At 43.6% G+C, this 13055-nt stretch overlaps 2 long non-coding RNA genes and 1 other non-coding gene across 7 annotated transcripts in view; 1 reads left to right on the top strand and 2 right to left on the bottom strand.

Moving 5' to 3' along the window:
• Positions 1-741: 741 nt before the first annotated feature.
• LOC106487399 (uncharacterized) lies at positions 742-5139 on the bottom strand. Of its 5 annotated transcripts, none has more exons than XR_010886844.1 (5): positions 4986-5139; positions 4356-4429; positions 3574-3631; positions 2589-2749; positions 742-1559 (listed from the first exon to the last, which is right to left on the bottom strand). It is a non-coding gene; the product is annotated as an uncharacterized lncRNA (long non-coding RNA). The 5 variants fall into 5 exon arrangements; XR_010886842.1 differs by lacking the exon at positions 4986-5139 and adding an exon at positions 4792-4946; XR_010886845.1 differs by lacking the exon at positions 4986-5139 and adding an exon at positions 4565-4702.
• LOC136995466 (small nucleolar RNA SNORA13) lies at positions 4070-4201 on the bottom strand. The gene has a single exon (XR_010887056.1). It is a non-coding gene; the product is annotated as a small nucleolar RNA SNORA13 (small nucleolar RNA).
• A 237-nt stretch (positions 5140-5376) lies between the features above and the next one.
• Positions 5377-13055, top strand: part of LOC106500109 (uncharacterized) — a 43528-nt gene continuing 35849 nt past the window's right edge. The window contains exon 1 of the long non-coding RNA XR_010886939.1: positions 5377-5495. This is a non-coding gene — a long non-coding RNA (uncharacterized lncRNA). The remainder of the gene's footprint in view (positions 5496-13055) is intronic.

A 13055-nucleotide genomic window follows, 5' to 3' on the forward strand; every position in this document is an offset into this window, starting at 1 on the left:
TGGAATTAACATTTCAGACACCATCATTTAAACTTGGCACTGGCTGTTACTCTCAAGGGTTTAAAGAAAAAAAAAAAGTCTTAAAAGCTACTCCTGCTAGTCTTGCACTTCTGAACCCAGGAGCAAAACTCCCGAACAGATGGTATCTTCAGGGAATATAATCCTAAACACAACCCCTAAGCTTTCTAGTGCATCCAATAATTACATCTTGATTCACTAAAAATTAATCATTCTTGTCTAAACCTTCTTCCCTCTTGACAAAGCAGAAAGAAACTCGTGCTTACAAGTTGCATTAGTAATTTGCCTATATTCAGTACTGAGAAATCTGACACTGCAAGATTTAGAATTTCAGCATTCACTCTGGCTGGTAAAATACATGTATGATGAATAAACCTTGCAGTAACAGAGGTAGGAAATCCCATCATTATTCCTGCAGTGTATTTCGTTCTACTTCAAATTTAGTTTACAGGCTATGCCTGGTGCCACAATATGCAGAGTGTCCAGGGTTAAAGAAAGCTTGCAGTTTTTCATGTTGGAGAAATACCTATCTCTATTTTTAAATCCAGGTTTGCTGAATTTTAAATTTCTACTTTTCCTCACCAGAATACAAATCCCAGCTAATCCAATCTCTCAGCATGCTGCAGAAGACCATAGTTTCAGCAATTAACTCCCATCCATTTATTAGCTTCTGCTGAACAGAAGCAACTCCTATTAGCCTGGAAAAAATGAGAGTTCTAAGGCTTGGAAAAAATAAATCTTTATTTTTTTGTCTACATAGACATTGCCAGACACTGCCACAATACAGTTAAAAGCAGCTTCTGAGTGTCACCACATGAATTTTCAGGCTTAATATTCCATCTTTTCTATAGGTTTCTATTTCTTATGGAGAAGTCTTATTCTGCACAGAATGCCACTGGTCTTGGGCTGGTTCCAACAATTCTTCCTAAAAAAAGGATAAACCCAACGTGAGATTGGAAACATGCAGCAGGTGCCTGTTTTCAATAATATCCTATTGTAGCAACCATTAGGTTGCTATATCCTTAGGACTGGAACAAAGTTACAAGGATCAGCTTGCCCCTCAACCCTCTGGAAAACAGTTAGAAACCAAAAACTGCAAATGTAATTTTTAAAAAGCCTGCATGCAAGAGAAGCTCTTTGCCCAGCTAAGCAAGATGTCAGATTCGTGTTGCCTTTCCAAAGAGCTGCCAAAGCATTGACCTGCTCCGAGAGCTGCAATCACATCTGGAAAGCTGCTGTTGCAAATACTGGACAATCACACAGTCTGTATTTCTGTTCTGTAGTGGTCTGTACAGTATATCCATTTCTGGCACTGTGAGAACAAAGAAAGCAAGCAACAAAACGTTCAGCATTCAAAAGACTGAATAGTCCAAATAACTCACAAATGGATGCCAGATACCACCCTGATTCTTCCTGAAGTTTCTCCATGACTCTCAACTCTTCCAGGTTTTCTTGAACTGTATTTACAGTTCTTCCCTGGAAAGTCCACTATGTTGCACTGGGTCTCGGCATCCTCCTCTTCAGTGCTCCATTGAAGAGAGCTGAACACATTAGTGAAACAAACAAGAAGAAGAAGGAGAACACAGACAAATATGCAAAAAAATATTTTCAGCCCTTTGTGTGTCCTGGAATATGTTCCTGCAGGTTTAATTGGTAGATGCAACTGCACAAAATGTGTGAACAGCAATGTGTCTTTTATCAGTGTTTCTACTTCATTCAGTCTACCCTTCATCACTGCTGTGTTCTCCTGTGTTTGAGCAATTAGCTTGTTCACCTCATATTCATGAGTCCATTGTTGTTGCAACAAACCTCCACCCATTTTTTCTTTCACTACTGAGTACTGCACAAAAACATTCAACAGGAACACTGTTCTCCAGCACACTGCATACTGTGTCCCCTGAAATGCAGGTAGGTTATCATCATGATTTCTCAGTACTGGATCATCCTCACATAACATTTCAAATATTGACCAAAAAGCTCCTGGCTTCAAAGGCTCAAAATGACTCATCATGCCCTTGGGTACCTAGGTTACACAAACCACGGTTTCAGCACTGAAACAAATCTTTGATAGTATGTCCCATTCTTATCATCTTGGTTGTATCACCGCATTTCACACTGACGTGCACTGTTCAACTTCTGAATAGTGCTGGCTTTTCCAGGAAGTTACAGTGAAACAGCATTTTGATATGAGATGCTGAGCTTTCATGTTTTACCAGTCTTCTGTGCAAACATTTTAAGTCTCTGTGCCCTGAATTTCTCCACAGTATCACCCCCTACAAAACACACAGTAAGCCACACAGACTTCTCCTGGACACACACTGGTAGCCAGGCACCATTTTTAATGAAGCCCCTCGCACTGAAACATTGACTTGCTTTTAGGGTTTCTTGCTTTTTGTTGTTGATTGATAAGAATAAAGTCATCAGGGTGAGGAGACCTGCAGTGTTTCACTTCCAATTTCTGCTCAAAAGTCATTCTGCTGAACTTGTTTTTCAACACAAAGCACATCATTCAACTTCATCATACAAAGGAAGGTTGAAGCACACAGTCGTGCAACAAATTCATCACTCACCTCATGGAGGAAACCGCAGGACAGCTGGGGCGTCAGGGCTTTGCAACTTTTTCCTGCAAGCCTCTTTCATGCTGGGGATTTCACCACATGCCTGCCTCGATGAGCTTGAGAACTGCCAGCAAAATCCCCACTGATGGATACTGCACAAATGCACTAGAGCTCTGTAAGAAGTTTCCATAGGTATTTTAGCATGCTGGTAGGAATAGACCCTGCTATCCTGAAGGTAAGAGCTGCCCCCTTGCTAACAACGATACCCTAAAGTATACTTCACACCATCAAAAGTGCATCAAAGGAAGACTGTTCTATCTATCTGCAGCAGAACAGTAGAACACATCATCCAATACTAAAAATAGTGCTGCAGAGGAATTTCCTTTATACTTTTTGACCCCTCCCTCATTAATAACAAAATAACAAAATACAAAGGCAAAACACAGTCTAAGAACATTGCTAGTTGTGATTTTCATCTTTTCCATAGCAGAGTTTACTAAAGTTGTAGATATCTTTTTGTAAGTGAAAAATTACAGGACCCTGCAGAAATCTGAAGTTACATTATCATTCCTGCAAACATTAAATAGGAATAAAATCTTGCATCAGCAAGGATAAAAGCAGCTCTCAAACTGTGACAATAAAAAAAACAATCTTTTGGATAATATGCAAGACTGCTTTATATTTTATTAGCTTGCAACATTGATACTTCTGTTGCTTTAACTTTAAAAAAAGTTTAGGTCTGATATGCAATCTTTTGGATACTAGACTGTTCCATGTAGCTTTGTAATAAAAGTTACCTGCGCATTAAAAAGCCATTGCTGATTTAAATTTCTGGAGGAAAGTCTCTCAAAGTTTCTAATGTTTACTGCTAGGAAGAAGGAAAAAAAAAAACCTGCCCTAAAACTGCACAGTTAAAGAAAAGCCTTGCATTATTGCTAAACCCCCTGGCCACGTGGAGACCTCCATTTTATCCAATGGGCAAAGAAAATTTTCTCACCACAGCATAGTACAATCTGTCCACATCAGCTGCAGCTTTTTATTCATTCCTCCTTCCACTAGATAAAATGATATAAGTTATTCCAAAAAATGTGTATGGCTCCAGTTCATGCCGTATTTTTGTATTGTTTTAAGAGCAACCCTAAAGCGGCTTTCAGAACTGCAATGAAAGTTTTAGGTACAACACAAGGGTAACTAAGAAACTGTTAAGTTCCTTAACATTATCCTAAGTTTGTTTGAACAGATCCCCAAAGGAGTTAAAAAAAAACAAACAAAATACAGTGCTATATAGTAATTACTTGCAGCATAGTGGTAAAAAGAGTTATCCTTACAGTCAGGATAGCTAAATAATGCTAAAAGTAGACAATAAACTATTAATTTCTCCTTTTCTAATGACTGCCATATTCTTCGCTTAGAAAGGCTGAAACATAAAATCTACTATGTAATTGCTCAACCATACAAACTCAACCATATAACCTCTAAGAGATTTCTTTTTTTTTTGTCCTTGCAAAACCAGGGAGGAGAAAGGTAAACAACCAGCTCCTTAAACAGTTTTAGCAAGAATTCTTGTTTGCCTTTTTTGACACCACATTCATTCTGAAAGTGAATGAATGGGCAACACAAAGGCAAAGATTTAAATAGTAAATCTGATCGTTTCTCTCTGCAGAATTAAGTTAACAGCATATGAGAGAGATCAATTTCTCAATAGGTTGTTATTCTGAATTCATACATAAATAATTACTTATATAGGGTAATCATTTAATCAGAAAAACACCATCATACCATGCTCTTGGGACATCATGTGCTGATCATGTAGGTGCTTGCTTAGGCCATCGGCAGATTTCCATTGCTTTCATCTGAAAGAACAGGGAAGAGAGCACTCACTTGAAAGAATAACAGATACGGAATCCACAGAGAAACATCTGGAATAATTGCCCAGTTTTAAAGAACAGACAGCAGGCTCAAAAAAAAAAAAAAAATCAGCGGCACACCTTAAGATTGGACTACTCTACATAGCACAAGTTATAACTAATTCCAGCCGGCGACCAGGAATCACGTGGAAATCCAGCAACATCTGAGCAAATCGGGCACAGGAGACGGTTTACAACCGGTCGAGCCCCTCCAGCCCACCGCTGCCGTGCCCACCGCCCGCGCGAGGCAACGCCGCCGCCCGGCCCAGCTCCCTCGGCCCCCGGGGCCGCGCTTCCGCCTGACCTACCCTCAGCGAGCGGCCTGGGCCTGGGCCTGGGCCTGGGCCTGCCCGCCGCCGCCGCCGGCTGCGCTCGGGGCCGCTGGGACACCGCAGACACGAGCCCCCCACCCCGCGTGCGCCCGCCCAACAGCTGCCGCGCGCGTCGCGGCCGACCGCGCGCTTCGCCGCCTCCCAGCGTGCTCCGAGCGGGGCAAACCAACCCCTCTCGTAGCGGAGGGTGCGCCGTGTGCCGGCCCCTGCCGCAGGGCGGGGAGGAGGGCCGGGGCGGGGTGTACAGTGTCCCCACGCGGACAGACGGCAGCCTGCGGTAACTCCTGCGGGTCGCGGGCAGCAGGGAGGAGCCCAGGCTGGAGCGCCTGGGGAGCTGAGGCGGCGAAGGCAGCGCTCCCCCCCCCCCCAGGAGTGGGGCGATGCAGTAGCCCGCGCGCAAGCGCGTTGCCGCAGCCCGACCATTGAGCCTGCGCAGGGGGCGCGTGGTTATGCCGCCCCCTCCCCCCCCCGGCGCTGCCGGCAGCCGCCTCAGGGCGGTGCTGCGAGCCGCCCGCGCCGTCGCTGCCCCGCGGTGCTGCCGCCTCTGTGCGGCCCCTCTGCCTCGGGGTTCCGTATTTATTTAAGTAGCCGCGGCGGAAAATCTACCAGTGTAACTGTTCTTCTGTGGGAGCGGCTCTAATGTACGCGCGGCATCTTTACGCCAGCGAACTGAGCGCACGGTAGGCGTTTTGCCAGTGTGGCGAGGTCAAGCGTGCGCCCCAGTGGCGTGTACATATCGACGCATAAAAAGCCTTCTGTGCCCAAAGCTCGCACTGTGAAGTCAGCGTTCCCACTGCAGGCACACGATCCTCCGGGCAGCGGCCTCCGGAGGGCTCGCGCGGCTGGCGACGATCCTCGCTGTCAGCCGAGGTCGGGGCTCCCTCCTGAGCGCGCTCGCGAGCTCAGCGCTTCGGCGGAGCTCCGGCCTGGCGGCGGGGGAGTCCGCAGCGAGGCTGCCGCGCGCGGCCGTGCCGCCCCGGTGGTTCCGCTGCGCGGGGCGCGGCGAGCGCTCTGCGCCGGCCTCCCGCGCCGGGCGCGCAGGCGAGGCGTGCAGCCGCCCTGCGGGTCGCGGCCCGCCGTGATGGCGCAGTCTCCACGTCTGCTGACCCTGTCACTGTGCGGTGTGCATATAGTGTGCGAAAGACTGTGTGTCTTGGGGACGTTGTGTACACCTGGAGGATAAACTGAGACTGCGTGGAGAAAACAGTGGGCTCCAGAATGGGAACTGGTAACAGTTGTAGAGAAAACCTGAGACCCGTACTGCTCTTCTATCATCTGCCTTTCTTGCTCTCTGCTTATGTGGCCTGCTTGCTTCTCCTAACTGCTCTTTCCCTGCTTGAAATTAGCAGAGAGAGTGGTTATGTTTGGTGTCCAAAAGCCACAATTGCAAGTCATTTCTGCAGCACAGCCTGACGTGTGACATGTCAGCTAAGTTACAGGAGGTCATAAAAGGGCTGCCAAATGCCTGAGCATGATTCATGGCAGCCCTGACAGTTGGGAAGAAAAGATAAAAGCCAAAAAAAAAAGGTTTGCGGGCAGGCAATGTCAGCACTGGCAGCTTCTGGCTTAGAGCAGTCTGCAGATTTCTAACAGTGCAGGATTCTTTCTCTGGTAAGTTAGGCTCAGTCTCCGCTACAAAAGTTTGTTCTTGTGTCATGTTGGGCATGTCCCTAGTGAAGACAGGGTATATTAGTGCTCTATTTAAGTTTATAGTGAAACTAATAAATACTGTTAACATTAATTTTAAGCAAATTCACAAGTGTTATCGTGCTTACCTTCACTGGCTTTGTCTTGTCCAAATGCTGTTTTCCCCATGAAGAAAACTGTATTTTTTGAAGTATTACTCAAATACTACCTCAAGCCTAGCTCTCATGCAGAGAGCTCATAAAGCTCAGCACTTTAGTAGAATGATACTGAAAACACAAAAGTAGTTGGTCTTGCGGAGGACACTAATCAGATCGTTGCTGACAGTCACACTAGTAAGGCAGTGGGAATCTGTTATTCTGTTCTGTTGAAGTTCAGTCAGGTGTTGCTTTGCAGCTTGAAGGGCAGCTGCCTGGAAAGAGGTTTGACTCAAGTTGAGCTAGTCCAGATTTCGATAACATAAGCTAGTAGTATAGCAAAGAAAAAACATTTAACGTGTGTGCCATTTGTTATTTGTACCTCAGGATACAGAAGAGCTCACATAGATAGGCACACATCTTGAGAAAACATTTTCTAGTTAAAAAATACTAACATTGTATGAAAACTTGATGGTTTCAGTTGTTTCCAGAAGTTGTTCCTGGAACAATCAGATACCATTAGAAAACAGTGACCAGAATGATTTTTCATATGCAGACATGGGTTAGGGAGGTAGGTCACAAATGCTATCCTGGTTTTCCTAGCTCCTCTCTGCATTGAACAACCTGCTGATAGCAAGAATAAATAATCAGTGGAACAATTTACAAAGGACTGTAGGGGACCCTGCATTGCTAGATTTTTTTTAAATCAGTCTGATTGATTTAATTCAATGAGGGACAGGATTTTTCTGAAAGTGGTGATGTAATTCAAAAAGAAATGACTTCAGGGCAGTCCTGTGGCCTCTGTTACACAGAAGGTCAGTGTAGATGATCACAGTGAATCTGGATTTGTAATTTCTGAATCCATGAACATTTTCTTTGTTACAACTATCCCTGTGAAGCCAGGACGTGCTAGCTCGAGGACATAATTAACAGTAGTTCTCAGTTATCTAGTGGCTAAATATATCCTCTGGGGTGGAAGCAGACACCTAGCTGCCACTTTAAGTATCAAGAGGCTTTGACAGAAGGTGCTGATGAATCTTGGTGTAGCAAGCTAAGACATTGCTGTCCCCACAGTCTGCCTCATTGCTCTGCCACAGAGTACTGCACGTGTTGCATAGTTTGCAGAAGTGAATTAGCTGCTCTGATACAAAGCCCTGTCTTAGCTTAAACAGCCTCTTATGGGGAATTTGAGCTGAGCAACTGAGCTGCAAGCATGCAGTGGCTGAGGTATTCCAGTCTATCAATTTAGCCACAGGACACAAGGAGAGAACTTAGCTCTGGAGGGATTAGGATTAAAAAACATATAGTGAGGAACTTGAGAAACTCAGCCTTTTTGGCTTTTTAAAAGAAAACACAGAGAACAGAAGTTTTATAAGAGGATCTTCAGTTTAACAGGCTGAAAAAATAGAATATAGAAGCTCAACATAATACTAATATAAGGCATTTTTTCTCTTCTTGGTTTCCTAAAGATGTGAGGCTTAAATGATTTTGCTTCTTGTCTGTTGGTGATATTTTTTAAGCCAATGGCCAATTTCAGCTAAATTTGTCAAAAGGAGATAAAAACATTAAATTCCTAAAGGTTTTGTGAAAAATCGTCATCTGAGTAGGGCAGAAAAATCCTATTAGTGTTGCACACACTACTTGTCACTGTGCCAAATAGAGCACTGGAAGGGAATGGTGGTGATGTCTTCAATCATTGATGTATACTTCTCCACAATTTTCTTTTAAAGTCATAAAGCCAGCTTGTAAGTGATGCTGAGATCTTCCAGTGGTGAGGGGCTCACGTCTCTGTAAGTAGGTATGGGTACAAGTTGTGCGTCTCCCAACTCCATGGAGCTGTTTAGAATCCCAGCACTGGAGTCCTCTCAGCTACCCAAACTGAGATTTTCCCTCTGTGAATATTGTTGAGCTCTTTCCGAGCAAGACCAAAGGGCCTCTTTTTGCCTATGAAGTCTCTGTCAGACCTGCGAGTATTTCTGGTGAGCTAGCATGGAAAGAGCCTATTTAGACCTTTATAGCCTTGACTTCGGTTGTAGAAAGCACTGCACAGTGGTAATGTTCTCTATCTACTCTTACTTTGTATTATCAAAGTATAATTCAGCAGCTGGCAACTGACCTCCTCAAATGAGTTATTTTTTCCCCCCCAAAGAGATAAAGTCATCTCAAATTGCATTAGATTTTTATAGGTTTACTACTACATGCAAAGGAGAGTGAATCACAGAATCACAGAATCACTGAGGTTGGAAGGGACCTCTGGAGATCATCTAGTCCAACCCCCCCTGCTCAAGCAGGGTCACCTAGAGCACGTTGCACAGGATTGCATCCAGGCGCGTTTTGAATATCTCCAGAGAAGGAGACTCCACCACCTCTCGGGGCAACCTGTTCCAGTGCTCTGTCACCCTCACAGTGAAAAAGTTTTTCCTCATGTTAAGATGGAAGTGTCTGTGTTTCAGTTTGTGCCCATTGCCTCGCGAAGTATATCATCTGGCCCAATTCAACCTTCATTCTCACTCTCCAAGGAAAGTGCTGTAGAAACAGTTCTTGCTCTTCAGCCCAGTAGTCATTGATTTCCTGGGACACTAATAAACAGTCACAATTTGAAATCTGTAATAAATGTCTTGTCTTGTTCCACTTGTTTGGGTGTGTCCTTAGTTTTCCTGAGTGATTTCCAGCACTAACCTGTAAGGATATAATTCCCTGTTGTGTTTTCTTCAGCAGAAAACCAGTTCCTGCCCTTCCTGGCTCATGACCACTCGTTCCTGCTCCCAAACCTTAGTTTACTGCTCCATCAGTTGTGCCAATGTGAGTATTTGTGGGAACAAGCTGCAAAACAGGTCACTGAGACTACCAGGACAAAAACCTCCCAAATGATTTGGCTTTGGGCACAATTAAAGTGTTCAGTAGAATAAAATAACATAAAATAACATAAAATAAACAAAAATGGCTAAGTATAACATTAGCAGAGCCAAGAAAGGTTACAGTTTAATGTACGTGCTTTAGTCTAGGTCTTCAGTGTCCGGTTTGGGGTGTGTGTTGCAGAGAAAGCTTGTAGATCCAGCTATGCTTTGCTTCCTTTTCCTCATATGGAAAATGGGGCTGATATGTACACAGATATTATGGTGATGTTGTTATAGGAAACCCCAACACAGACTGATAAAGACAGTATGTATCTCATGGGAGCACTGTGAGTAAAAGCTGAAATATCTTTCAAGTGCTTTGTGAGCTGTGAGTCATCAGTACAGTATTGCTCCTGGCCTGCTGTCTTGAGTGATTTGGAGCACTTTCAAGGCCAGGACTTTCTACGTGCCTTCACCAAACAGAGCTCCACAGAAGTTGCAGGGTGTGATTCCTTACCTTTTGGCTGCTGCTTTTCTTTACATGTTTTTCCTGGCAACCACCAGAAGTCAGTGTAATGCCAATATCGCCAAGGAATGTGGCAAGGGCGAGATTGCCAAGTTGCTGCTGATTGCCAGGATCATAGGAATTGCTTGCTAGCAGTGATCTGTCTAGCAGCATATCCTGTTTTTTGTCAGTATCACATGAATCAGGGGAAGGGTATGAAGCTGGCAGTAGCCAATGTGAAGTCACCTGTGAATCGTGAGACTGTGCTAGAGACTTACTGAACTCCAGAAGCATGAAGCTTAATGTTTCTCCCAGAGGGTGTTACCATTAACTAGCAACATTCCAGATATTCCTGACAGCTGTAGAAGTGCCCAAGTCTTGCTAAGTTCTTTTTTCTGTGGCTCCTTGTGCTAACACAGGTCACAGTTTATTTGCAGGTTGGATGGAAAAATATTTTGTTTGATTTCCATTTCTCACCTTTTATTTCAACTGAATGTTCTTGTATTATGAGTCAGGGCAGACAAGTTCCCAGGCTTTCTGCCTTCGTTATTTTATATATTCTTACCAGTTTTCTGTAAAAGGAAGGCAATCCTGTCTTGCAGTCTCTCTTTTTCATTATTCTTACTGTGTTTTCGTGAACTTATCTGGAAATAATTCTGCCTGTTTTGAGGTAGAATGCCCAGTAACAGCACATAAAATTCCAGATGAGTCTACATCATTGATTTCTACAAAGGCACTAAAGTATTTTGTTGTTGTCCCTTCTCCCATTCCTTATGGACTTTAACATCTTGCTTCCTTTTCTTAACAGTACCTGCTTATTGAATAGAGGTCTGCACTGGGTTGGCTACAGTGACATGTTAGTCTCCTTCAGAACTGATACTATTAATTAGGAACATTTTAGGGCTCTTGCCCATAAAGTTTTCCCTGCAACGCACATTACTTTGTGTTTGTTGTTACTGAATTTAACCTATTCACCTAACCTGCGTAGGCCCCTCTGAAGTTCCTCTCAGCTTCTACTGGTAGCTTGAATAACTGTGTGGAATTATAAAACCTAGCAAAGTACTAGTGCTTTAAGAATGCTGTTAAATATGTGATACTTTTTGTTTTCATAAATTTCCATAGCCACTCTGTATCACAAGCCTTCAGCTGGTGGAGCACATTTGCAGCCTGTTTTCTCAGAGTGAAGGGGTTTTCCTTTCTGTTTCGTGATTTCTTTTACTATGAACAAGACAGTGGACTAAGTTACCTTGGAGAGAGAAAATTTTGAGCAAGAATCTTTTTCTCCCTCAGATGCGGATCCAGTGATTGACACTTTCTTTTTTGTTACTCTGGGACAGAAAATTTGGCAGAAATGAGTACATGAAGTACCTAATCCAGGTTCAGGCAAATTAGTAAATAAGCCAGATTTTCAAAAGCTCTGAGCATCCTGCATCTAGGACTCACTTACAATGTGTAATTAGTAATTAGATGCCAATGCCAACTCACAGGCTCCCTCCTTAACTTACTTTTAGCATGCTTCTGCAGGTGGGTATAAATAATACTTATTGAAAAAGCCACAAGAAGTCAATATGGGAATTACTTGGCGCACAGATCTCCAGAGCAGCATATATCTAGCTGGTTTTGGTATCAAGAAAATTTCAGGCTGGTGCAGAAGAACAGCGTGTTAGTCAGCAGCTTGCAATGACAGCAGTCCTGCTCAGCAGCCAGGGTGAACTGCTCTGTGGAGTCAGTAGATGAACCTGCCCCAGGTTCGCTGGGGAGAGTGTCGCCTTTCTGAAGCTATAAGATTAATTTCTGTGTCTGAGGACTGGTTCGTGTAAGAGCAATACATTCTGTTTCCAGGATGCCACTTGCCCACTCTGTATATGGTATATACACTATACTTGTTTTGAAGAAGTTAGATCTAACTCCTGATACATATGAGCACACTACAAATAGCTTTTATTTTCAAAACATTAGATAACATAAGCATACACCCACACACCCTTGCCAGTGTTGTTATGGCTTTGAACTGTTTATTTGTTTTTGAGAAGCTCAGTTAAGACTGGCACTGAGTAAACATAGTAACTGTTTCTCTAAGTTACCTGAGCTACTGAGTTTTAGGACTCTCAGTAAGGATCTGTTTTAGCACTTGCAGTGAGTAGTGATGGTGGCTTTTGAGAGTGGTTTGTGAAAGTAGTTGTCTTCTTCTGACAGAAGATTAGTCTCATCTTGGCCCTTCCCTTCAATTCATGCTAGCCAGGAGTGGGGTGCTCAGTTCATTTGGCACTGGGCAAATTTGAAGTCTGGCTTTTAGGTTTTGCTTGACTCCTCTTTTCTGTTTTCTTGGAGTAGGTTCTTCTTGCCCTGTGGAAATGGGCAGGGCAATAGCAAAAAGATAACAATAGGTTTGTCAGGGTGTGTTCTGTGTGCAGAGTCCCTTGGACGGGTCCCGGGCTACCTATCTCATTCTTCCTTTCCTTGTTCTTCACTTTCTAGTGAAAACTAAGAAGTGGAAGAGACCCAGGGTTCAATCTCCAGAAAGTGGCTTGTTTATTCTTGTTCAGATAATTGGGAGTGAACATCTAGCTGCTCAAATACCAGTAGGTTTTACTGGCAAGTGTGTTCCAAGATCACTGCTCCTTTGGTTTTGTTAAAAAGTAGCCCATATTTGGCTGGCAGAGAAACCTGTGCATGCATTTGCGTTTTGCCTTTTGGTTCACAGGTTTAAGAAGTTGTCACAATTCCCTTTGCGCTCACTGCAATGCCAGTGTTTCACAACGCCCTGAAGTATCATCACTCTAAGGGCTGCTGTCTACATCCAAATGACTTATCTTGTAAGCTGGTGTGTCTCTGGGTAATGGGGAAATAGGGGAATGGGCATTAATTTGTTATTTAAGAATAATTGGGGACAGACAAAAAAACTTATGGTAGGAGGAGTACTCAAAAGTGGCCCCCTCAAAAAAAGTTAATAAATTGTACTTTAAGTCTTGCGTTTGCCTTTTCTGCAGTGTTCTGACATTTCCAGTTCTGGTCCTGATGTGTCCCTGCTAAAAGTTGCTAGGCCTAATGTGTTCAGGAGTTGCTTAAGTAGAACAAATAGGGAAAGAAATGGTACTGTTTCAAATCCAGAAAATT

This window comes from Apteryx mantelli, chromosome Z (assembly GCF_036417845.1).
Source record: "Apteryx mantelli isolate bAptMan1 chromosome Z, bAptMan1.hap1, whole genome shotgun sequence".
NCBI classification, from domain to species: domain Eukaryota; kingdom Metazoa; phylum Chordata; class Aves; order Apterygiformes; family Apterygidae; genus Apteryx; species Apteryx mantelli.